This window comes from Mixophyes fleayi, chromosome 2 (assembly GCF_038048845.1).
Source record: "Mixophyes fleayi isolate aMixFle1 chromosome 2, aMixFle1.hap1, whole genome shotgun sequence".
Lineage (NCBI taxonomy): Eukaryota > Metazoa > Chordata > Amphibia > Anura > Limnodynastidae > Mixophyes > Mixophyes fleayi.
Genome location: NC_134403.1, coordinates 209,300,691 through 209,326,560, shown reverse-complemented (window position 1 = coordinate 209,326,560; position 25,870 = coordinate 209,300,691). Strand labels below are relative to the sequence as shown.

The following is a 25,870-nucleotide window of genomic DNA, read 5'->3' as shown; positions in this document are numbered from 1 at the left end:
TTCAAACCCGCCATAAACTCGCAACTTTATAAATTTACCCCAAGTGTTGATTATTTTTAGTTATCTTTTTCACTGAATATTGTTTGCAGGCTTTCTTGAGTTTCTAATTTTTTTTAGAAGTATCTGAATTTCTATATGTGAATTTTTCCAGGAGAGAGTGTGGATTAATTTCATCCAGATAGAAGATAATGATGACTTGTATGTGCTGTATTTAAAATGTGCACTAAATAGACATTAGTCTCATTATGCACTCTTCCATTGAGTTTTTTCTCTGACAAAGTCGCTTGTATGCGAGAAAACGCGTAAGAATCAGTGCAGACTTTTGAATAGAGAATACTTTAATTAGATTTTTTGACCTGAAAATTAGTCTCTCAGAATTATTGGATCCAATTAAGCAGGATTGACTAAGTATTACACCAGCTACAGGTATTCCGGATTGAGACTTTCCTTCTCTTCCTCAGATCTATTTAAGAGCTCTGCTTTCAGCATCCGGAGTTTCTAAAACATCTCCAAATTAGGAGACACCAAAACTTCGGAGTTGTGTTTGAAAGAGAAAGGTATACAGACATTTAACTATCAAAGAGAGATTCAGTTTAGATGAAAGAAATTAATTATATACATTTAAAATATAGGTGCCGGCACTATTGATATCTAATTTACAACACATGCATGTGTATCTTTATACCTCTATATAAAACTGTGATTTTGCAGATCTGCTAAAGAACTTGAAAAAAACTAGCCTGAAACTGTCACAAACTCTGTAGCCTCGACGCTGACTTTTTCTAGACAGGTTTTTGAAATTCCAATATCCTTGACTAGCACCAAAATTGCCAATGCTACTATTTATTTTTAAACTGCACCACTGACCCTACAAGTAGGCGTTTTACAAAAGGAAACCATTTCCTTGTTTCTTTGTTTACAGAGAAATATGAGAGAGGAATGGGAGATGGAAAGTGTGGTCAGGTGGGAGAGTAGTTGGGGTTGTGGAATGATGGAGGCAGTGAGAACAGATTGGATGGTAGAGGAATAAGATATTCAGTGGTAGAAGGATTGGAGAGGGCTGGGGTACAGGGTGTAGGACAGATATCAGGTAAAGATAATGATGTGAAAAATTAAATAATAGGTGTATCCTAATTAATAGCTGGATATTGTATCAGAATGTGTGTTGTTGTCATATATAAGTAACGAGCATGCATATGGAATAGGTAGTATTGTGATGTAATTGTGAGGAAGGCGGCTCAGGTATATTAATGTAGAAAATCTTGAGGAAGAGATAACAAAGTTTTTCAGTGTTTTGAGTTTGTGTGAATGGATATTTGTGGAGGAAACAGGGAAGTGATTAAACATGAAAAAATAAATTAAAGAGATTAAAATACAGATAAAAAAAAAGTGTGCATCTTCTTCAGTGCGTTAATATTGCAAAAATAATGCATTGAATAAGCTAAGTAATGGTAGCATATGGAACTGCAACCATTTCACAGTTGAAAAATCTCTTTTACTTTTATATTTATCTTTTTTTAATTATTTTATATTTATCTGTATTTTTATTTATTTTTTATAATTTTTTATTTTCAGTGGTCAAACAAGAAAATACAGACAGCAAAATGATAACACTGTGTAGCATACACAGTAAAATCACAACAGTTATTCTGGTGTATCGCATATTAGGAAACCTTTAGACAAAAATGACCGGTCTTTACATTTTTAAAGAGTAATATACAATGGGTGTAGGAACAAAAGGGATTGTGGGGGAGGGGTGAGGGGGGTAGGACCACCAAGATAAGCACTGTAAGTATTTAGAGGATAACTAGGGTGTGTTGAGCCTATAGCAGAGGGGGAGATATGTTTTCGGAAAGAGTTAGGGTCATCGCACATGGGTCAGGTCGGAGGACACGGAGCGTTGAGGGGGGAAGGTGTGTTCCACGGCTAGCCATGGAGCCCAGACTTGACTGAAGATGTGGCCTCTATCGTGGAGGTAGTACGTAATCTCCTCCATAGCAGCCACGTGCCAAATCTGCCTCTTGAGAGCCAAAAGGGATGGAGGTGAGGTCTTTTTACAATTAAGGGCTATGAGTGATTTGGCTGCTGTCAGGATGTGGGCAGTTCATTTCTTGGAGAATTTATCCAGGTCTTGGGGAGGGAAACATAAAAGAAATATCCAGGGATCTTTCGGGATGGGGGCTTCAAAAAGGGTATTTAGGAAACTATGGACTGAATCCCAGAAGGTGGTGATAATCGGGCAAGACCACCAAATATGAAACATCGTACCCCTTTGGCCACAGTCCCGCCAACAGCAGGGCGAGGAAGAGGGAAACATTGTATGGAGTCTTGTGGGAGTGTAATACCAACGGTAATACATTTTGTAAGAGGTTACCTTGAGTTTAGTTGATATAGAGCATTTAGCTATCCTCAGTCTCATGTCCTCCCAAGCCTCTTCATCCGGGGGAGGACCAAGGTCCTTTTCCCACTCGTCTTCATGAGGGTTTGGAGAGGGAAGGGCAGAAGTGAGAAGAATGCTATATATTTGAGAAATCATGCCCTTGTCTAAGGGATGTTTTATACAAAGAGATTCAAATGGAGTAAGGTCCCTAAGAACATAAGTTGGTGGCAGGGATCGCAAGAATTTATTAATTTGGAAGAATTCAAAGGGGCTGAAGATTTGGGACGGGGATTGGGGTTGGAGATCTGCTAGCGAAAGCCAGCGGCCCTGTTTGGAAAAATCTACTGGAAATTTAAGCCCTGCACGAGACCAGTTATGGTGGATCGTAGAGGCAGATCCGGGAGGGAACACCGGGTTATGCCAGAAGGGGGTTAAAGGAGATATTGCAGTTGAAAGTTCTAGTTTGAAGGAGTTGGAGTCCCAGAGCATATCATCAAATTTGATAGAAGGCAGTGCTCTAACAGCAGGGGGGCGATGGGCAGGTGATACGCCCCAGAGAGAGGAGAGATCGGGCAGGGTTAGATGGGCCGATTCTATATCAAGCCATGCAGTGGAGCCAGAGGGAGCACAGGAGGCAACGATTTGCAAAAGGTGGGATGCCAAATAGTATAATTTGATGTCGGGAAGGCCTCTTCCTCCTCCAGGGATTGGTCGTTTTAAGATATTGGATGAGACTCTAGGAGGTCTATGGTTCCAAATAAAGCGGGTGAGTGCCTTCTGGATGTTGGCAAGGAAAGAGGCAGGGACAGCTACCGGAAGGGTTTGGAAGAGGTACTGCCCAGCCACGAAATAATAAGGCGGTTCCAGGAGGTCAGATCTGATTGCGTCTTGGAGAAAAGGGGTAGAAAATTCTCACGAAAGAGGAGGTCATAACGAGAACTGAGGAAAACCCCCAGGTATTTGATCTTCCTGTTCTGCCATTTCAAATTAAAGTTAGCCCGGAGGAGCTTGGTATCCGGAGGGGAAACGTGAAGCAGCATGGCCTCTGACTTGGTGTAGTTTATCTTATAGCCCAAAACATTGCTGTAGTTCTGAAGGATGGCATATAGGTTGGGCAAGGAGATCCCCGGCTGGGTAAGCGATAGGAGGATATCGTCTGCAAAGAGTGAGATTTTGGAGTTTGTATTACCCACTGTGACCCTCTGTATGCTAGGATTAGACCTAATTTGGTAGGCCAGAGGTTCAATTATCAGAGCAAATATCAGAGGGGAAGGGGGCAACCCTGTCGTGTTCCATTTTGAATGGAGAATGATTCTGAGGGAGTGCCATTAATCAGGACTTTAGCAGTAGGGGTGGTGTATAAAGCTAGGACGCCAGTGAGGAAGTCGCCAGCGAAGCCGAACGACTCAAGAGCCGCTTTCATAAAGTCCCAAGAGATCCTGTCAAATGCTTTTTCAGCATCTAGAGAGAGCATAATAGTTGGGGATCTCCTGGAATTTGTAATATGGATGATGTCAATGGCACTGCTAGTATTGTCGGTATTTTTATGCTGTTTGAAGAAATTATACAATAGAAGTAAACTGAAGCTCACCATTCAGTGTAAAATCAAATGCACACATATGAATAGAATTAAAGCAGGACTTATCTGAAAGTGAACCAGAGCATCTGTGCTAAAGTAATAAACCTGACTTACTTTTCTCACAAGCAATTCCTGGTTGCAAGTGACATAATCCAAGTCACATGACCGAACCCAGCGCATGTTGCCATTGTTTGATATGTTTGATATCACCACTTGTTCAGGAATATGTAATCTGGGGTCAGTCTCTGAAATGTTCTGTTGCTGTTTGCTGTTTGCAAACTGACAACATCTCATAGAGCCATGAGTGGTTAATGATGAGCATATGCAACTTTTCATTGCGAAGAGCAAATGTCTATGCCAAATCAGAGGTTGCTAGCAACACATATACTTTTAAAAAGTTTAGCCCTGAAAAAGCAATATTGCAAGTTTTTTTATGTTTTCATTTACATTTTTCATACGTGTTCTCCCATCCTTGGATCCTTGGCTCATTCTTACTGCTCACTGTGCAGAACTTCTCTTACTGAATTCTGTCTCTACTATTGATATAGAGAGAACACAAAAAAAAAATCAAGTACATTTCCTTTGTTCTGTTACTTAGAGACACCTTGAATTACTGTAGAGGAGCAAGATGTCCTTGTACCTAATCAGACATTCATCCTCTGAGGTATTTTGGGAAGACACTTGCACCTATTGATGTTTTTTGACTGGGCAATCAATACAGCAGTACGAGTTGAAGAACTGATCATGTTGCAGATTCTCCCAGAGGAAACTTGAGTATTGTTGAGGTTGAGCCAGGTCAATAGCAAAGATAAAAGCAAAGTGATATTTGTAGAACCATCAAGTATTAAATAAAAGCTGCTACCTAATCAGTCATCTTGGTGTGCTCTGTCCGCCATGATCTAATTCTTTATTGTCAATGTATGTAAAACAGTCAAAGACATAAAGGAGCACATTTTTTTTATCTGAAAATAGGCAAGGCTGTTTAATTGAATTTGTCATTAAAGGATGGAAGCCTAGGAGTCAGAGCTGCTAAGTAGCTATGCCAAAGACATTGAATTGCAAACTGTTGTTAAAGGACCACTATAACTTAATTATTTTATTGACCATAGTTTAGAAAATGTTATATATTTGTATTATTTATTTAAATTGTTTCATTTCACATATATATATTAATTCATGTAAGCAGGATCTTGTGTTGCTGCAGTATTTTTTTTAATTTTATTTATGAAGAGGATATCAGGAACTGAAACCAATGCAAATTAATGGGGAAGGCAGGTGTAGTTTTAGAATGGTGTCTTCCTGAAGCAGAGCCCTAATCAGTTCCCAGAATGGAGAGCCAATCAGGACTCACTGCTGACCATTTGAATTTGATACCCTAATCAGACCAGAGAAAAAAGCCAAGAGAAGTAAAACTGAGGAGTGGTGCAATCAAAAACATAGGAAAAGAAGAAAAAGGCACAGGAGCGCAAAGATAGAAGAGGAAAGATGACAGAACCTCTTCAGGCAAGCAAGAATTGGAGAATAAGAAAGCTGTTAGATGTTTTCTTTGTGGAGCAGGTATGTTTTACAGAGTTTTGTTCTTGCTAATGTCACCAGGGGCGGGCTGGCCTGGGTGGCAGGGGGGCACATGTCCCCTGGGCCGGGCCAAAAAAGATAAATTCGGGCCGGGTGTCTGTAATAGTGACTGGCCCCTCCCCTGGGCCAGCCACCTTCTCCAATTGTTCGCGGCGCAAAAATTCAACTTTGACCTCCTCCTAGTGGCACCTGGGACGCGCACCACGTCATAGGTGCCGTCCCATGTGCGAACAGATGAAGAACTGCACAGTGCGCCGATGAACCAGGTGAGTGTATGTTTGTGTCAGAATAATAAATGAATGTATGTTAGGGGGGCAGTATATGAATGTATGTATGTATGTATGTATGTATGTGTGAGGGGGCCACTATATGAATGTATTGTGTGTGTATGAGGGGGCCACTATATGAATCTATTGTGTGTGTGAGGGGGCCACTATATGAATGTATTGTGTGTGTGAGAGGGCCACTATATGAATGTATTGTGTGTGTATGAGGGGGCCACTATATGAATGTATTGTGTGTGTGAGGGGGCCACTATATGAATGTATTGTGTGTGTGTGAGGGGGCCACTATATGAATGTATTGTGTGTGTGTGAGGGAGCCACTATATGAATGTATTGTGTGTGTGTGAGGGGGCCACTATATGAATGTATTGTGTGTGTGAGGGGGCCACTCTATGAATGTATTGTGTGTGTGAGGGGACCACTATATAAACGTATTGTGTGTGTAAGAGGGGGCCAGTATATGAACGTATTGTGTGTGTGAGAGGGGGCCAGTATATGAACGTATTGAGTGTGAGAGGTAGGCTGTTAATTTAATCGAGGAGTGCAGGTGGGGGATAATTATTGGGTGCTATTTTATTTGTGGGGTGATGGTGGGGCAATTTAATTTAATACTGGGGTGGTGAGCTATTAATTGTGGGGTTGTTTGGGGAGAATGAGGTCTCTTTATTAAATGTGATTATGAATTATTTAATGCCTGGAATTGTTGTGGGAAATGGTTATATTTGTTAAATGTAAATGCTATTTAAATTATTGCTAGGGCTGTTTGGAGAGGGGGAAATAGGTTTATATATTAAATGTGGGTGCTATCAAATGTCAGGGTTGGTTGGAGGGCAAGAGATCTATTTAGCAAATGTAAATATTATTATTTTAATGTTGTGGCTGAAGGGAGGCCTAATTATAAAACATGGGTGCTATTGATTTAAAATGGGACTGGTTGGAGTTTTCTAAATTTTATGTACCTATTTTTTCTCCAAATAGGGCCTCCAATATTCCATGGTCCAGACAACCAGCAAATGAGCTAAAGAAACCAGCAGCAACAAGTGGTGACAGTGACAAGAATAGGTAGGAGAGAGCAGGACAGTCTGCCAACTGTCCTGAATCTGGTGGGACAGTCCCAAATTTGGGTGACTGTTTCACTTAGGACAGTTGGGAGGTATGTCCCGCTTCACCGTGTACTGCTCGTGAATGCAGAACTGTGTGCACCTAACAGTAGTGCACACAGTATTGCCTGTGAATTTGTCTAAATTGATAACCATGCTAAATCACAGGGGGTTACCCTTTCTAAGGTGCCCAGGCCACCCAGAGCCTTAATCCAGCTCTGGGCCTGGGCATTAAAATATATATATGGATTAAGCAACACTAAAATAACCTATTTTTATATATATATAAATATATATTGTACCAAAAAACACCCTTTAAGGATGGGCGCACTTATGGGCCAGTGCGGTGTGCTTGCCCCCGGGCCAAAGTCTGCCAGCCCTCCCCTGACTATCACCAATGTCAGATTTAAGGCCTGTGGGCACATATTCTGGCACTAAGACCATACAGCAGTTAGGTGGGTACAAGGCCCCGGGGCCTCATTAGTTTATTTCTAGGATTCTTTTAATTTATTTTTGGACATAGTTAGACATTCAGGTCTAGAAGCCTATGGGGTACATTTTGATCAGGAATAGCCTGTGGGGCAGATTTTGCTGAGGAATAGTCTGTGGGGCACAGTAGAATCAGGCATAGTCTGTGACCATTATAATTTCAGGCACTGGGCTTGTGGGGACTATTTAGGCATTGGCCTTACATGTAGAGGGCATGCCCGGTCTGGTCCTCATTTGTTCTCTTAATCCCTGGTGGCCATTTTGTAGTGGTCTCTTAGAAACCTTTGTGAAACACTGTTACTCATTAGTTATTGAAGTTAGGCTTTTGGGGTGCTTCCCCAGCATTTGATCCATTAGTCAGGCCCCCATTAAAGGTAGGCTTTTGGCACCTTGCTTAATGTTTTGTCTGTTGCTCTGTTGATTGGCTGTTTCAAATTGTGGGTATCGTAGAAAGGGTAATACACTATACCTAGTTTAGACTTTAATGTTGCACAGCATACAGGTCACATAGAGTGTTTTTAGGGCCAGAGCACTACTGTTGTTATTATTGTTGATGTTGTAGTTAACACTAGAGTGGGTGGTATATACTAGCAAATGTAGAAAGCTCTGTTGAAGGGATGCTGTGTGTCACCATTTTACCTAGACACCATCACTGAGTGTCTCAGATGACCATCAAGAGGAAACAGTGACAGTGAGTGTCCCCAGTTCTGTTTATCTCTTGGTGAGTCTCTCCCCAATAAATTGAGGAGTAATTTTTTTGGACTGGAGTGTTTCCAGTCACAAAAATCTGCAGCTCCCCCCCTCCCTCCAGGCCCAGGCCAACATCAAGGTGTCAGCAGGTGGAGTAGAGTGCAATGTATCTTCTCCCACCCATCACATCAGACACTCCCTCTTTCCTGCCACACAGTACTGCCTCCAAATAATTGTTGTTGCCCTACTCTAGAGAAAAAAAATCACGGCATGAAGAACCATGCTGAATGTTCTGTGTGAAGGGTAGGTGGAACGATTGTGATCAGGTAAGAACTCTCTGTTCGTCTGGTCATTTTCCGCAGGCGCTACATAGTAACAATATGACATGAAAGCATGATGTTCCTTTCTCCCTGAGGCTACTATTGTAAAAAATCAACATAAAGATCCTGTTATGTTCTGCTTCTGTATAACAGAATCCTCCTTGCCAAGATATTTCCCTGCTTCATGAAGATCCCCAGACCTGGGCCTTTAGCTTGACACCTGGTAGTCCAACTCTATAATCTGTGGATGTGTTCTTTAATATCTTAGGTCTATTGTATGATGAAACAGATCGAGTGGCCTCTGCCAAGTCACTTCTGAGATCATTGAAACAGGGTCGGCGCTGTGCCGAGGAACATTGTGCTGAGTTCAGGCGATGGTCCAGCGAGTGAATTGATCCAGCACTTCACAGTCAGTTCTGCTTACGTTTGTCTGATCAGATAAAGGAAGCTCTGGTACAATATCCTTCACCTACTTCTCTGGAAGATCTGTTGCAACTGGCCACTAAAATTGATAGACGCATCAAAGAGAGAAAAGAGGAAAAAGAGGCGACTTCTTCTTGTATCTCCTTGGCCTCTTTTTCTCCCTCTACGGAAAGTGTTGAACCAACTCCAGCATTTCCTATATATATAGGGCCTGCTGGGAGCTGTAGTGCTACACAGGAAAATACTGTGAAAAAATCAGACACAGCAGAAAAATAATTCAATTAAAATAAATACTCCCCCAATTCCTTGCTCTCCACTTTAGTTCATGTTCCATAGTCGGTATACTTCAGAGTGAGCAATTTGCATATAATCTGACTGAATGTGCATAAGCATATCCGAATCCTGATCATAACAAACAAAAGAAAAGAAGTACAGAAACCTGAGTTTATCAGCTAAAAGGGAAGGAATCTAGTCTAACTGTTCATTTACACATTGTATTCTTCTATCTAGGTAATGGTTAGGTTTTGCGGTTGGAGAAGCCACCATTAATTGCAGCGCTAGCAGAGGCAATCACAACAGGCTGCACATGCCTGCATTTGTCCATGAAAGCCCAGGTCTTCAACTGCCACTGTCCATGACAAGGCCCATCCCCCTTTAGAGTTTTTTGTGGATGGCAGAGATGTTACACTCCCTGGTATGTGACCCCTTTGTCCTACATATATTGTAGGTGACTATCACTCACGGCAGGACCATCTTTTCCATTGGGCACGATGCGCAGCTGCCCGGAGGCCACATAGGCACGGCTCTTAATGAGAATAAATAATCCTGCAAAAGAAAAAAGGCCGGAAAAAAAACCTACAAGGGTCACTGAGCAAGTACATCTATCTATCTCTATCTCTATATATCTATATCTATATCTGTATCTGTATCTGTATACATCTATATATCTATAGCTATATCTATATCTAGGGGCCCCGGTGCACTGCTTTGCCCGGGGGCCCATAATGTTGTTAAGATGGACCTGACTCACGGAGCCACCAGAGTGTTTAGACTGCGCCAATGGGAGAAGGGACTGATGTGATTGAGTTCTCTGTGCAGTGCTGCGGAATTAGCGCTATATAAGTAGCTGATGATGATGATGATTGATAAAGTTAAATACTGCCAAACCAGAGACAACCATGGGCTGTAATGGTGCCTGAACATCCATTGCCTGGTACTTTCCAGCACTGCATACATCCTGAGAAGAAGGCCACATTGAAGCCGACAATGCTAAAGCTGCCTCTGTCAGATGCCATGTCATGGAAAGGATAAGTGCCCACCGATGAACCGACTTCTGTACCATATGATACTGGTAACATGATGTGAATAGGTTCACCATTACTATCAAGAGTGGAAAGGAAGTCTCCACACTGTCCTAAATTTGTAAAGTGGTCACAGCACTCCCTGCTCAAACTGTTGCCATTCAAAACTGGAACAATCCACCAGGGGGTAAATGCATCAAGGTTCGATTTTGACAGCGTGTTAAAATCGCGGCAAGTCGCGGGTGATAACCCGCGATTTTAGGAAAAAAAACTTGAAATGTATCAAGCTGCGATTTTGACCCTGATCTTCAAAATCGCTGGTCATCTCTGGCGATTTGCTGCGATGTAAACACTCCCGTGTTTAGCTAACTCTCCTGTGTTGTAGAAGCGAGTTGTAAACACATCACTTTTACACTGCCTGTCATACAGCTGCTGGAGCTATAGCAGTGGGACACGCAGCAGGGGTCCCCCTGCCATAATGACACAAGGGTGTTGTGTTTTTTTAAACATTTTCTTTTGTGGAACTACAGGTCCCAGCCAGCCATGGATGTCAGGGCATGTTGGCCCTTGTGGTTCTCCAAGTGCCAACATGCCCTGGCTGCCGTGGGTATGCTGGTGCTTGTAGTTATACAAGCAGTAGCATGACCACACTATTTTGGGCAACCTGGCTGGCTGGGACTTGTAGTTCCACAAAACAAAATGGCGTCTGTTTATTTTTTTTAACTATTTATCGCCGTTATTACCCTTCTACCCACAGCCATGGGGTTGTAGGAAGAGCCCTAGTGCTATCAGCACTGGGCTGGGTTTCTCTGGGGGGGGGCACTCATTTTTTTTGGCGGACCCCACTCCCTAGGGAATCCAGCCCAGGACTGAACAGTCTAGGGTTGGTTAGTCATTATGGCAGTGGGACCCATGCTGCGTGTCCCACTGCTATAGTGCCGCCAATCCAGGCTGGTTTGCCTAGTGCTGGTTAAGTGAAAATCGGGGGGGCCCCACGCAAAATTTTTCCCCGATTTTCACGGAACTAGCAGTAGTCAGGCAGCACTGGGGTTAAGCAGGAATAGAGGGGGGACCCCACACTTTTTTTTAAACTTTCATCTATTCTTTACAGTTTTTACACTGCCAGGGCAGTGTAACAGTGATGTGTTGATACAACACGCTGCTAGCAAGCAGCGTGTTGCATCTGGCGTGTTTGAAAGCAAACTCTCCTGAGTTTGCTTACTTGCAGCTTTATACATTTGAGACTTGTATAGCTGCAGTGGCAAACAGTCGGGAGTTTGATCTTTGGCGATTTTGGAAATAGCGCTTTTGACAGAAGCACAACTCTGTTGATTTTGCATGAAATCTCAGCTTCATACATCTGCGAGTATCAACTCTCACAATAAAATCGCTGGATTTGCAAAATCGGGCCTTGATACATTTACCCCAAGGTCTCCAAAGCTAACTTTGTTCTACAGAGCTTGAGCCTGTTCACTGCTGTGATGACATTGAATGCCCTCAAAAGTCACAAGTAGTGCAACAGCAGGTGCTGCGCTAGCGTTACTGTTGATGGTATCACCAGTAGGTGTTAACATTCCAGCTGCCTGACCTGGTCCTCTAGTCACTGCCAATCTCATACAAAAATAAATAAATATGAACTAGAATCTGAAGGAAAACAACCAAAGGGAAAGTAACAATTAAATGAATTACTAAACATATTAAAACAAAAATATCAATGCTCTTAATACAAACAAATGTTAACTCTAACTAAAAAAAGAACAACAAAAAAATAAAATAATTTTAAAAACTCTATCTAGTTTTAACTTGTAGTGTTTTGCAGCCTGCAGAGAAATGGAGAATCTGAGTACCTATTCACTTGTAGAATTATAATATATATTTTGTGTCAAAATTCTGCAGAATTACTGTAAACAGAATTTCTAGGGTTTGATAAACCTTTTCTTAAACTTCCTCTTCATTTTGAATACTGCAATAAATCTTTTTTTTTTTGGTTGAAAAACCGAGAGCAGGATGGGGCCAGGACTTCCTTGGAGCTCAGTAGTGGTAATCATGGTGAGGTTCAATGGTACTCCATGCAAGATTACAGCACAATTACAGGCTAAGGAAAGTGACTGGGTGGACCATTAATTTCCAATTGGTTTACAAGCTAACGCTCTTCTTAGGCTAGACTAATATTTTTACAATCCCAACCCCAGATTTGGTGTCAGGGTAGAGGCAAGAAGCAACCACTCAAGCAACCACTCTAGGGCCCAAAATTAATTTTGGTGGCCCTGATCGTCCCCATATTACAAACTCTTCATTGATTTCATACTGTATAATGAATTAAATGACTCTCATTTAAATGTATAGAAATGTTTGAAATAAGAAAAATAAGAAAGAATGCAAAAATAATAACATAGCCATTACAGCTAAAGTTCCAGGTCCAGAGTCTTACCTGTATCCAGGCTAACTGGATAAACCTCATTAATCCAGATGATCCTGAAGAAGACACAACAAAAACTGGTAGTATTTACTACTCAATTTAATATTCACAAAAGTCAAAGTAACAATACTATTAAAACTGTGGTTAAAATTAAGGTGTTTTAAAACTAAAGTGAAAGAGTGATATCTGTAAACTTGCAAACCAATGGAGTATCTGAAAAAAATATATTAGTTAATGTCTTAAGTCACATAGCAATATAAAACTAACATTTATTTGGGCAAGTAAATAAACTACAACAGAACTTTATTAGTGAAGCAAAAAGTGACATGTAATATAGAACATAAATATTACAGCTCCAAGATGAATGTACTTACATATCATGTTTGTAACAATAAAAATAATACATTGTTAATGCATCAGTCACAATTATAAAGTGAAGTCGATTTCATATCTATCTGTCTGTAAAATTAATAAAACTGAACATTTATTGCATGTATGTTTTAAGCACTTCATTGAAAAAGTATTCAGATCAAAAGTTTCAGCTAATCTGACCATTTTCAGGGTCATGCACAAGGAATATTAGGGTAGGCATTGTATCTTTTTATATGAAATTATGAGATAAAGAATATTTGAGGGAAAAATTACTTCTTGATTTATTTTGTGCAGATGTGACCCTTTATTGAACTTTAGTTTTTATTAAATATGCATTTTTAACATTTGCTTTTGATATGTTGTAGTTGTCAAGTTTGACTAATGGAATGAATGAAATAGCATTGAACAGGTCTGTTTTCAATCCCACAGTATATGTAATTAATCTTCCAAACATTTTATGTTTTGAAAACTGGCATAAATGAAATGTAACTGAATTATAAATAATTTGTTCAATTACAACATCTACTGTTTAAATGGCACTTATTCTTCTAAATCCTCCTACATCAGCTGCTGCTTAGTTCCAAAGATTTCACAGTGGTCCTAAAGAGTTTTCTCTACATATAATATTAGGATCTAAAGAATGGAGCTGCACTGTGAGTTAAAATAATTTAAGATTCTTCTCATTTTAAAATGAATATTCAAATGTATGTTCAAATAATTTTTCTTGAATTCCACTAAAGAAATTAGCTAGGCCATTTCATGGTCAGTTCATATTTCATGAGAAAGTTCCCGACAAATTCTATGTTTGCATCACAATATGACTGGCACATAGCACTAAGCATACTGTATTTCATGTTATTTTCATTATTCAACTGTTCCAAAGAATTTGTGTGCATTGTGACCTATTGAAATCCAGCATGGTGATCAAGCAGAGGAGATGTCAGCTAAGCCCTGTTGTGTAGCTAAAACGAATAAAAGACGAGGCCAGGCGGAGCCACATGGGGTATTGTGAATTATAGAACAGGCAATCTCCTATTTGTCTCAAGACACTCTATTTCTCAGCAGGGTCCCAGCTAAATAAGAGTTATTGAAGCATTTTTTATTCATAGCTAGAAGGAGACGATGCCTACAATATATCACATCACAAAGATTGCTGTTGCTTCCGCTGCCTTAAAAGGTACAATTAGGAATGGGTGTGCATATTGTGAGCAAAACCCACTACTTTACATCTATCTTGTAATCCAGACAGCAAGCTTACAGTGAGGTTCTTCTGTGAAGCAGTTAACTTGACATGTTTCTTAACTTCCTTTCCCTTTAAAAACACCTTGTATTCTTACTTGAAGCGTTACCAAAGCTGACACCAGCATTGTAATTCATATCCGTGAGCCGGTTATTTCAGTGAGATGAACACTGTTTCCAATTTACATAACACTTACACTGGAAAGTTTGTGTTTACTGCACAGAAGAGCAATTTATTTTGGATAATATGCATTATCTCCCAGAGGAAGTACATTTCACAAAGAACATCTCATTTTTTTCCATTAAATGTTTTACCATTAAAATATTTCACTGTTTTTAGCACTGCAATGAACAATTTCAAATCAGTTTGCAAAACAGGAGAAAGCAATGTATTCCTTTTGGGGTTTAAAATGCTTTGTACATATGTGTAGATTTTCTGTCCAATTTCAGACCCTCAGAGGAACTGGTTGATCTGCATGACGGCAACATTAGCATTTCATTTCAATATTAGAGTTATCTATAAATTATACATATTGTACTGGGTGAACAATTGTGCATTAATTATGTATCCTAGATTTTACATAGTGCTGAACTAAAATAATCAACCCATTAAACAATAAAATTTTTAGTGATCTAAGCTGACAAGTGACAACATTAGAAATTGATCTAAGATGCAAAAGAAAAATTGAAAGTAGTGGTAAAATACTCCAGAGTGAAACCAATGAAAACTTACTACACTATACTGTAATTTCATATCATCACGTCATGCTGCAAAACAAGTATAAAAGCAGGCACAAAGCAAACATTTCATAGTGTAAAAATATTTATTTGGTAAAATTAAAAGATTAAATTAATAAAATCACTAAAGAAACAACTGTGAGACACAGGTTATTATATATGTTTTTCTATATCCATATATCTCTCTCTCGGTTCCCTGAGATCCGAATCCATCCGAATTTCGCCTATCCGAGTACCGAGCCGAGCAGGCTCGGTACTCTCCCGCCCATTCGGAATCGAAATCGAGGCAAAACGTCATCGTGATGTATTCGTATTTCTGAGCTCGGGTCTAACGAAATTTGTAAAGCATAAATACCCGCCACCACAGCAATCCATCGCCATTTCACAGAGAGAGAGAGAGAGCAGGGTTAGGTCAGAGGCTGTATTAGCGCAGGGACAGAACAATAATTGTACACCTTATTCTTTCTATTATTCTTTCATTCCAAATCTATTCAATTCTATTATTAAATCAAAATCTATTTGCAATTGTTAGAGCAGCAAGACAGGAGGATAGAGGAGGCTTATTTTTCAATTTGTTTGCACTACAAGTGCTTTGGGGTCTCCCATATTCCCCAGTGTTTTAGACTAATTTTTCTGGCTGTCAAAAGTGATATTTGTCAGCAGTATTTCTAAAAATAATTTGCACTACAAGTGCTTTGGGCTCTCCCATATTCCCCAGTGTTTAACACAAATTTTTCTGGCTGTCAAAAAAAGTCATATTTGTCAGAAGTATCTATATAACACAATATTTTGCACTACAAGTGATTTGGGGTGTCCAATATTCACCAGTGTTTAACACTAATTTTTCTGGCTATCAAAAAAAGTCATATTTGTCAGAAGTATCTATATAAGACAATATTTTGCACTACAAGTGATTTGGGGTGTCCAATATTCCCAGTGTTTTACACGAATTTTTCTGGCTGTCAAAAAAAATCATATTTGTCAGCAGTATCTATCTAAGACAAAATTTTGCACTAGAAATGGTTTGTGCTCATTAAAATGGATTCAAAGCAATACATATGAGCAGAATCAGCAAGCAGGTGCTGGCACCAGTCCTGATGGTAGTGTTTCCAGTACGTCATCTAATAATGATAAAGCCTATGTAAAAGTACATAGTATTTTGAAATCAGGGAAAAAAACACACACCAAAAAAAAAGGTACCGTGTAGTAGCGAAAAAGAAGTGTAACTGAGGAAAAGTTAACTGCCGATAATAAAAAAATTGCCAACATGCCATTCCACACACGCAGTTGCAAAGAAAGAATGAGGCCTTCACCTTTCTCTATTAGTGGAAGATCAAAAAATGTTACTGAGCCTTCTTCTTGTACGGTCACTCGTGAGCAAGCAAGACCAAGTAATTTGGAGTCTAAAAGTGGTGCACAAATACTGTTACGCGTCAAAGCCGAGCTGCAAGAAAACAGTAAGGCATTAGAGGATAATGTATACTCAGAATCAGAAATGACACCAATCCCTGTGGAGAGTCATTCCACTAGTGGTATGTCTAATTGTGAGCATTCTGATAATGTACCCATAAAGAAGGGCCCTTTCAGCAGTTCTGCTGATGTGTGCCTAAACAGCCCGAGTATAGCCGGTGATACACCAAGTGAGGATGACACTTTGGAATTAGAAGAGGATGAGAGGGAGATTTGGGTAGCCGACGAGGGCGCTGATGAGTATGCGGTTGATTGTGTAAGTCCTGCACAAGAGGTAGCAGTGTGGCACTAGTGGCAGCAGTTCTGACACGTGAGGTTCTGGCACCAATTTGCACTTTCAAAACACAAGCAGGGATGACGCAGGTGGCAGACCACAACAATTTGACATCTGGGCTGGTTTGAAGGATTTGACACAAAAATGTGTGACCTTGCCCATAACTCCAACCAATCCTACTATTAACATGCAAAAGATGGTGGAAGGCCTAGCAGGGATTAAACTGTATTTTTCCTAATTTGCACTAATAAGGTTTGGGTGTAATATACACCCAAAGACGAGTGGTCAATTACTGAGAGTCATTGATGAAGAGGAAGACAAGCAAAATTACTGAGAGTCATTGATGAAGAGGAAGACAAGCAAGCTTGTCTGTAGAATTTGCACGCAAATTCTACTGCGTTATATAAGTAATACCCACAGGGCCCTCTTAACAACATTTGGGGCCCTCGGGGAAAACAGTGCACCGGGGCCCCTATATATATATATAAAAAAAAAAGATTATATATATGGGCCCTGCAGCCAAGGGGGCCCGTCAGAGGCAGCTAAAAAAAAAGAGTTCCTGAAAAAAAGAAGAAGACAATACTAACCTTGCTCTCAACTGGCGATCTGGCTCCCTCCCTGGTCTCCTCCTCCGTGCTGCGCTCCGCAATGGATGTCGGGCGGGCGTGATGACGTCACGCCCGACATGCACTGCGAGCGCACCAGCCCATCATGCCCTATGGAAGAGACGACCCTGAACACCCAAAGAGAAGAGCTCCATTGCTCCATTGCTAATTGTAATTGCTGAAATAGAAATAATAGGGCTGACAGTCTTGATCTAAATCTGCACTTACATTTTAATGTACCATAGCTCACTCAGAAACAGGAGAGGTGGCAGGGTTTAGTAATAATCTTCCTCAAACAATACTAATTCATCCCACCATCATAGAAGTCTGTGTACTATGATGTAATTGCCGATAATGGCCTTCCAAATGGAATTAGTAGTTCATTTTAGAGAAGAGCTGTCACGATTTTTGGGCAATTCTTTTACAGCAGAGCAAATATCATAATGTTGTGCGGAATCATCTGCATCACCACTGGGTGTCTTGGGAAAGGATTTTTTTGTACAACAAGCAGTTGCCAGAGAAACTGAAGGAGAAGACGTCCAACCAAGATGTTGATTGCTCTTGGATCCTTGCGAAGCAAATTAAGTATTTAATCTACAATTAAAATATAGTTAGCACATTTACTTTGTTTTATTTCACACGTTAAATTACTGTACCTTGTCAAAATGTATTATAAAGGCAATCACTTGACTCAAGCTAACCGTGTCTGTACTCTATTCACAGGTGACTACTTCGCTGGATTAAAGTACATTCCCCTCAAATGCTAGTCTTCTTGCAGCTGCTGCATTCTCCTACATGCTGTTGCAGAAAACAAAAATTGCCCCTAAATTTTTCCGCATACAAACAGCATCTCCTGCATGTCATTTTTTAAAAGTTCTGTAACACCAAGTTGATTGTGTGTGCAAAACAGGAAATGTGATAGAATTCAACCCCGCTGTAATGCTTGAACAATATTGGGGTCGTAATCAGAAATGACATATCCTCAGGAGAGTCCAAGCAGGATTAGCCATCTTTCAATGACATCCCTTAGTTTTTGGAACAGATTGTCAGCTGTATGCCTCTTAGTGAAGCTGCTAATACAATGAGTAGCCTACTTCTGAAAAATGTGATGTACTTGGGTACATGCTGCTGCTGTCCCTGCTGGTGAAGGCGAATGACCAACCCAGTGGGCTGTCACAGTCATATAATCTTTACTTTGCACAGTTCCGCTTGCCCACATATCTGTGGTTAAGTGTACAGTGGGTAGAATGGCATTTTGTAGCCCAATAATTAAATTTTTATGAACTTTCTGGTAGAGGTGAGGAATAGCTTTTCTAGTAAAATGGTGTTGTGATGGAATTTGGTAATAGGGACAGAAGACCTCAAGTAACTGTCTAAAACTAGCTGCATTAATAATGGACATTGGACGCTGGTCTAATACTAGCACAGTCCGTATGGCGTCTGTGATCCGCTTTGTGACTGGGTGACAGATTTTATACTTGCTTTCTCTTGCAAAGGATTGTTTAACTGCAATTTATTGGTTCTGGGGATATTGATGATGAAGGTGTTGGGGGGTAGATTGCAGGTGCTGAGATGTAGATGAGAAAAGGGAGGCAGATGATGCTGGACTGCATGTGGTTATTTTTTTTAACCTAAATTTTTTGATTTTCCCAACAGCTTTCCAAGAACTCGCTGAAAAATTACGTAACATGGATGAGGATCCCAGATGGTTAAGGTCCCCACCTCTACAGAGTGTGGCTTTAAAAACGCTACAAATGGCTAGACAACTGTTGTTAAGATTTGTGTAAAAATAATTCCACACTTAAGACGTGGATTTTTGGTCTTATGTCCTGTAATGACAATGGTCTTTTTCTTATCACTGGCAAGAACTGCAACAATTTTTCTTTAGAAAGCATATGAAAATCATATTGTGACCTAGGAGGTGGCCAAAATTGAATGCAAATGACTGAAAATTAGTGTTAGTGAGGTTAATAATAATGTAGGTACAAAATAACACCTAAATTATGTTATTTTAGACCAAAAGAATGTAATTTTTTAACAAACTGCAAAACAAAACCAAATCAAACCAAAAACAAAACACGCAAGGGCTGTTTGGCAAAACCAAAACCAAAACACGATGTTAATGCAGATCCAGAACCACAACCAAAACACGGGGGTCAGTGAGCATCTCTAATCTATATCTATCTATCTATCTATCTATCTATCTATCTATAGATATATATATAGATATATATATATATATATATATATATATATATATATATATATATTTATATATATATATATATATATATATATATATATATATAGACACACACTATATGGATAAAAGTATTAGGAGGCTTGACCATTACACACCAACAGGGACTGCAATGGCATTGTATTCAAATACGTATACATTACTATGTAGTTGGTCCCTCTTTTGAAGGGATAACAGCTTTCACTCTTCTTGAAGGTCTTTCCACAAGATGTTGGAGTGTTTCTGTGGTAATTTGTGCCTATTCATTCTGTAGAGCTTTTTTGAGGTCAAGCACTGATGTTAGATGAGAAGACAAGGCTCACAAATCTCCATTACAGTTCATCCCAAAAGTGCTCGATGGGGTTGATGTCAGGGCTCTGTGTGGGCCAGTCAAGTTCTTCCACACCAAACTCATGAAATCATGACTTTGTAGTCCTTGCTTTGTGCACTGGGGCACAGTCATGTCGGAATAGAAAATGGCCTTCCCCAAACTGTTGCCACAAAGGTGGAATCATAGAATTGTCCAAAGTGACTTGGTATGCTGAAGCATTAAGATTGTCCTTCACTGGAGATAAGGGGCCTAACCCAAACCCTACAAAACAGCCACATATCGTTATCCCTCTTCTACCATACTTCACAGTTGGTATAATGCAGTCAGGAAGTTAAAGTTTTCCCGGTAACCGCCACTCGGCAATATGACTGCCAAACAGTGAAGCGTGATTTGTCACTCCATAGAACACGTTTCCACTTCTCCACAGTTCAGTGTCGGTGTGCTTTACACCACTCCACCTGACGCTTGGTATTGGTCTTGGTGATGTGAGGCTTGCTTGCAGTTGCTCGGCCATGGAAACCTATTCCATTAAGCTGCCACCACACAGTTTTTGTGCTTAAATTAATGCCTGTGAAAGTTCGGAACAGTTCAGCTATGAAATCAGCAGAGCATTGGCGACTTTTACGCACCATGTAACTTAGCATTCATTGACCCATGCTCTGTGATTTTACATGGTCTTCTGCTTCATGACTAAGTTGCTGTTGTTCCTAAATTCTTCCACTCAGCAAAGGTGGCATCCTATCACAGTACCACACTTGAAGGCATTGAGATCTTGAGAACAACCCATTTTGTATCGCAAATGTTTGCAAATGGAGAGTGCATAGCTAGGTGCTTGATTTTATACACCTCTGGCAATGGTTCTGATTGAATCCTCAATTCAATAATTAATAGGTGTCTCCAAATACTTTTTCCAAATAGTGTATACATATAAGCAATGGAATAAGTCTAAATACAGATTCCACATCAAGCTTCGCCAGCAATATGCCAGATGCAGAAGCACCAAAGCCTCCTCAAAGGACTGATACACCACTCTGCATTCGTTTTCCACAATCAGGACATTCATAGACATACCTGGGGAATGGATGGTGTACTACCACAACTGGTGACAAACCAATCTTGGCAATGGAGGAGAAGAAAAAGGGCCACTCAATCTCCTAAAATTCACTTCCCTGGAAACTTTTTCCTGAACCACAAGTGGCATCTCGCTGGTCGACTTTAAATTCTGAGGAGAACCAACCAGCACACTCCCATTAACAGGCCGCCTAAAACCATTTAAAAAACCAACCCATAAAACTTGCACAGCCTGACCATAGGGATACCACCCCAATCATTTGTGCAGCTCTAACACCACTACTAGGGAAGAAGCTTTAACAAGCTTTATCGAGCGGGAAACACTGTACTGGGGGGCTTGTTGGACTTAGGGTTTGGTTGTCTAAATTAATTCCTCCAGGCGTGTCCTCCTCCACATGTGAAACAAGCATGCCCGAACCCTCAAGAAGATCCCCTTTTGCAATGCCATTCATTAAAGGCAAAGCGCTTACCTCCAAACTTCTTTCTTTTGGAAACCTTCCTGATTACTCTCCGTGTACCAAACCTCTGCCTGGTGACCATGCTCCTGATTACTCTCCGTGTACCGAACCTCTGCCTGCTGACCACGCTCATCATTACTCTCTGTGTACCGAACTTCTGTCTATCTCTGCCGTACTGCTCCCTGAGGCATCATAGAGGACCACGACCTGTGGGTTTCTGGTAGCAAAGTCCATCCTGACTTGCGGCTGTTCTTGGTGAATACCGGGGAACCCGTTAAACTCCGCACCTCTAGGCCTGCCAGCGTCAATCAGGGTTAGTACCTGGGTCCTCACTTTCTTGGATCATAACAGAACCCTGCCAGCCAGAGGCTCTGTAACCACCACACTTCCACATGTTTGCAAGTCCATCACTCACAAGACGTCTTAATTTTTGTAAAAAGTTTAATCATATTGCCACATAACCCCTTTAGATCGCATGTAAACTAAGTATATATATTTCACAACATTCATATGTTCTTAAGGCCTTATCTCTATATAGCAAATAGCAAACACAAGCGTGTCCACCAACCAAATAACAAAATTTCTATATGCATCTTTTCTAATACCTGAACGTGCTGTAGCAGCGGACCAAGCGGCTTAAGCCTTGCCAGTAATGGCAAACATTCACGTTAATGGCCAGTGTGATTTCTGCCATGCCCTTTGCTTCTACTGTCCTAAGGGACTGCTGTATTCACACAGCACACCACTTCACCACCCGCACAACCTGGCAGGCCTTCCCTCAAATCCTTGGCACCAAGAAGACGTATCAACATTTCATTTCTGCTCCTTGATCCAGCAGAACTGTCTATTTCTAAAGAAGAGCCAAACCTCTGTTCAAATCCCACATCAACAACGGGCTTCACTACTTGCAACAAGCTCCCTCCTCTCCCCGGGAGCAGCTTGAGACAACATCCAATGCCCAGATGAAACTGGTGCATCCGCTCCAGCAGATGGATGACCAAAAAGTTGAGATGATTCACATCCTGCACAGCCTGTAACAGAAGAAAACAGAAACAGAGCTACCTGTCCGAGGAACAACACTACAGTGCACCATGAGATGTATAGATAAAAAAGCTCCAGAATTCAAAACTGGCAAAGTGGACACTAACAACATATTTTGGCCTGGCTGCAATCCATCAACCAGGGGAATCCTGAGGGCAAAGGATGATACTCCTCCCTGTGTCAGCCATTTGCAGCACTTTCCTTACATTAAAAAATGAATGACTATGTGTGGTCACTTCAGAAAGTCAACAGGGATTTATTACATCATTGCTGCTATTATCAGGCACCTCCCCACCCCCCACTGCTAGGGCTTTATTGACAGCGAGTCGGAATCAGAGGTGAAGGGGCTGACATTGGTGACAATGGAAGCAGTGGTGGGCACACCCTTACTGCCACGAACTTAGCATCTGTGCATGCTGCCTGGCTGGATGCCATTAGTGTGGAGAGCAAGGGGATGGAAAGAAACACTCCACTCACTTGACATGCCACAGGCCCACTGATGGCCAACCCCGGGAAGCCTTGATAAGGCAATGTGGGGTCACCTGGGATCACCTTGGGTGTCATATTTAGTCAATAGGCAATTAACGTGAAAAAGAAAACTGACATCTTCTGCCCTTATAAGCATTCCCTAGCTTAGCACCTCCCTGAAACCTTATACTCATTGGCTAATAATTAACCCCTTAATGCTAAGTTAACTTTTGCTAAACTCAATTCTTTTTCTTCAATATTTAAACAATTTTGACATTTCTGTTATCTCGATCCAATTCCTGCCCTCTGTCATCCATCTGGTTTTGCCACGCAGTATGGCCTAAGCTATAGGCAGTGCTGTGGCTTGCAAACCACTACACATCTTATGCAGTTTGAGATTTCAGCCTCCAAATTGCTAGACAGTGAATCCTGTATTTGGACTGAAAACCGCACCTGATTTGTGGCAGATTGCAAACTGCACCAAAAACCGCCCTTCAGTAAATCTACCCCTTTTTCAGCCCTAGCTATGTGTAAAAGAAATGTAGTTTTCTTTTCCCTAATGATTTATCTGTCCTCTTCTTATCTATGTCGCCAGGGCATATTCCTCATTCTAGAATAGGCATGCTCAGGCTTCACTTCATGGACACTAATGCTGTGACCACTCAATGATCTTTTTAATATTCTGCATATGGAGTATACTCATAACTACTTACCATGATTTAGCTGAAGGATGTATTGCTACCTGGTATGAATGGACTATGCTAATTGGGTCTGATTACTTTAAATTTGTTATTAAACCAATTTGAAACTATTTTTGCATCATTGCATCCCTTTTAAGCATTACTTATCTTAGGAAGCTAACAGGAACATTTTTTCCATAAATAACAAAAACACCAAAAATGTTAGCTATGTAGATAACTTTAGGAGAATACTTTGTGTAGTCACCAGGGCTGCCATCAGAAATCATAGGCCCAGTAGTTATTAATCTGGCAGGGACCCCCACCCCTCCCTCTTTGCCATACGTACACCACCCTCATCACAGTATATTCCTCCCCTCCCTCATTAGAGTACATGCCTGCCCCTCATCACAGGAAATGCCTCCCCTCCTCCCTCATCGCGGTTAATGCCTCCCTCATCACAGTAAATGCTCCACTACTGTCTCCGCATATCACAGTAAATACAGCTCTCCCCATCTTCCCCATATCACAGTAGATGCTGCGCTCCACCTCCTCCCCATATCACAGTAGATGCTGCACTCCCCCCTCTCCCCATATCACAGTAGATGCACTGCCCCCTCCCCATATCACAGTAGATATTGTGTTCCCCCCTCCACCCTATATCTCAGTAGATGCTTCACTCCCCCCCTCCCCATCTCACAGTAGATGCTGCACTCCCTCAACCCCAGATGAAAGTAGATGCTGCGCTTCCCCTCCTCCCTATATCTCAATAGATATTGCACTCCCCATCCTCCACATATCACAGTAGATGCTGCACTCCCACTCCTCCTTATATCACAGTAGATGCTTCGCTCCTGTCGCCTCTTATCACAGTAGATACTGTGCTCCCCCTCCTTTCCATATCATAGTAGATGCTGCGCTCCCTCAACCCGAGATGAAAGTAGATGCTGTGCTCCCCCTCCTCCCTATATCTCAATAGATACTGCACTCCCCCTCCTCTCCATATCACAGTAGATACTGCGCTCCCCCTTCTCCCTATATCACAGAAGATGCTGCACTCCCCATCCTTCCCATATCACAGTAGTTGCTTCGCTCTTATCGCCCCTTATCACAGTAGATACCGTACTCCCTCTCCTTCCCATATCACACTAGATTTTGCACTCATCCTTCTCCCAATATCACAGTAGATGCTGCGCTCTTCCCTCCCCATATCACAGTAGATGCTGTGCCCCCCCTCTCCATATCACATTAGATGATAATTCACTTACTCTATTGTCGGCGGGATGTGGCGGCTCCCATTTACTGAATGACCCCTAACCTCCTTGATGTGGCAGCTTCTAGCCACTATCAGCTGGGAGCACACGCGTGGTGACATCATGACTGTGCAGCGTGCTCCCAGCCAATAGTGGCTAGAAGCTGCCACATCACAGAGGTTAGGGGTCAGACTAGGGGCCCAAGCAGACTTGAGGGCCTGGACAGACTGGTCCCCTGGTCTGTCTGAGCCCCCCACAGCTATACTGATAGTAGCATCCTGATGGTGGCCCTGGCAGTCGCTATGCACTGTAAAATGTAGGTGCATTTGGTGGATGGTAACAATAGTATCAATTCTACTACAGGGAAAGGAAGTCTTAATCCATCACTGGGAAGCTAATTGCAACTGGGTCAATGTCTGTCAAGCAATAGCACAAATCTTTATGTATTTATTACAAAATATAAGTAATTTAGATGAGCAAAAATATATGGGAAAATGTCGCTTTAAGACCTGAAATATTGGTTTCTGATCATTCGAACAAAATATGAAAAATAGTTAATATTTTATCCAAGGCTCCTATTTCTGCATGTGATTAAAAACTTTCTACTTTGCAATATCATCTATCTCAAAGGTTCTGAATTTCTGAGCTAAATAATGTACATAAAATATCTGCAGTCTTTAAAATTAACTATACAAGTACACCATGTTAACATTCTCTGTCCCACAGCAGGGCACAATATTAGGACCTAAGTGTTCTCAAGCAGAGTATTGAGACTATGATGTGTGGATTGGTTGCTAAATACACAAGGGCAAGGCCAGAGATGTAATAATTGCTGTCTATCTCAGCTTTTTGACCTGTAGCAGATCCCATTAGGACACCGTCCTTAATGGTGTGGGAGTACCTTCAGCTCTCTGTAATACTCCACTTTTTAGAAGTGCTGCAGTGGAAAGTCAGGGTAACATTTAACACTTTTTTGACCTACTTGGCCTATATCTGGAAATTTCAATTTTAGGGGATAATTGTCCGTTAATTGGCATATCCACGTACAACATACTTCTCTTTTCCCCTTTCCTT

The 25,870-nt window shown here is 41.1% G+C and overlaps 1 long non-coding RNA gene across 1 annotated transcript in view; it reads right to left on the bottom strand.

The window, feature by feature from the left end:
• The window catches only part of LOC142138617 (uncharacterized), a 42,394-nt gene extending 17,515 nt beyond the window's left edge, over positions 1-24,879 (bottom strand). The window contains exons 1-2 of the long non-coding RNA XR_012688063.1: positions 24,812-24,879; positions 12,573-12,616 (exon numbers count right to left, since the gene is read on the bottom strand). This is a non-coding gene — a long non-coding RNA (uncharacterized LOC142138617). The remainder of the gene's footprint in view (positions 1-12,572; positions 12,617-24,811) is intronic.
• Positions 24,880-25,870: the final 991 nt, after the last annotated feature.